Source organism: Pongo pygmaeus, chromosome 14, assembly GCF_028885625.2.
Source record: "Pongo pygmaeus isolate AG05252 chromosome 14, NHGRI_mPonPyg2-v2.0_pri, whole genome shotgun sequence".
In the NCBI taxonomy this organism is placed as follows: domain Eukaryota; kingdom Metazoa; phylum Chordata; class Mammalia; order Primates; family Hominidae; genus Pongo; species Pongo pygmaeus.
The window spans coordinates 36314207-36315704 of NC_072387.2; the positions used below are offsets into that span (position 1 = coordinate 36314207).

Below are 1498 nucleotides of genomic sequence, written 5' to 3' on the forward strand. Positions count from 1 at the left end.
ATTTATTTATTTATTTTTGAGACAGAGTCTCACTCTGTTGTCCAGGCTGGAGTGCAATGGTGCAATCTCGGCTCACTGCAACCTCCGCCTCCCAGGTTCAAACAATTCTCTTGCCTCAGCCTCCTGAGTCACTGGGATTACAGGCACCTGCCACCATGCCTGGCTTTTTTTTTTTTTTTTTTTTTTTTTTTTGTCTTTTTAGTAGAGACAGGGTTTCACCATGTTGGCCAGGCTGGTTTTGAACTCCCGGCCTCCAGTAATCCACCTACCTTGGCCTCTGAAAACTCTGGGATTTCAGGTGTGACCCACCATGCCCGGCAGCTATGGAACACTTAAATAACACAGAGAAAGTCGCATTATTGCTATCAAGGGGTTTGTAAGCCACAGAGCTTAAGAAACTTTAGAAAAGAAAGGAGGTATGTTAAGGCCCTGGGGAGACCACTGTGGCCCCCAAGGTCACTGTGCTGTTGCAGGAAAGTTCTCAAGAAACTTGAGTCAACACTTGCTTGTGTTGGTCATGACTCTTTGAGTTACAAGTGGTAGAAGACCAATACAGACCTAAGCATAAAAACGAATTTAACAACTTCAGGCATAGCTGTATCCAGCTGCTCCAATGATGATGTCAGACAGTGATATCTCTTAGCTTGTTTTTCTCTGAGTTGTTTCACTGTCAGGCTCTGGGGATGTAGTAACCAGTAAACAGAGTACCCTGGGGGTACATTGAACAAGACAAAAAAAAAAAAATGCATGGTCCTCGTGGAGCTTGTAATTAGTCAGGTTCTTACAACTGGTAGTAAAGGAAGACCACCAGCCTTTCTGGGATTACTTCTTATTAGCTTAACAACTCTAACATGAGGAAAAATTAGCCCCAGTAAAAATGTACTTTATTGGTTCCGCTTTGTTACATGTTACCCCCAACCTGAACGAAGTGGCAGAGAGGAGCAGTACTCTCATTGACCATGACCCCAGGTCACCAACCCCTCCAGGATCCAGGAGACTGAGAGTGGGGCAGGGGCAGGTCCTCAAATGAAAATTGATGCGATATGACCAGATATCACAGGTATCACTTATTTTTTTTTTTTTTTTTGAGACAGAGTTTCACTCTTGTTGCCCAGGCTGGAGTGCAATGGCGTGATCTCTGCTCACTGTAATTTCCGCCTCCCAGGTTCAAGCGATTCTCCTGCCTCAGCCTCCTGAATAGCTGGGATTACAGGCATCTGCCACCATGCCCAGCTAATTTTGTCTTTTTAGTAGAGATGGGGTTTCTCCATGTTGGTCAGGCTGGTCTCGAACTCCTGACCTCAGGTGATCCACCTGCCTTGGCCTCCCAAAGTGCTGGGATTACAGGCGTGAGCCACTGCACTCAGCCCAGATATCACTTTAAAAACGGAAAATAACAGACACAATGTCTGGCATAAACCTAGATTGGAAGAAGGCAAAGTTGTATGGTCAACATGAAACATAGGAGAAGGTACTAACCGTCCCAGGGAAGCAGGGA

At 45.5% G+C, this 1498-nt stretch overlaps 1 long non-coding RNA gene across 1 annotated transcript in view; it reads right to left on the minus strand.

Moving 5' to 3' along the window:
- Nucleotides 1-1055: 1055 nt before the first annotated feature.
- Nucleotides 1056-1498, minus strand: part of LOC129011485 (uncharacterized) — a 98774-nt gene continuing 98331 nt past the window's right edge. The window contains exon 5 of the long non-coding RNA XR_008493338.2: nucleotides 1056-1498. This exon is cut by the window's right edge and continues 936 nt beyond it. This is a non-coding gene — a long non-coding RNA (uncharacterized LOC129011485).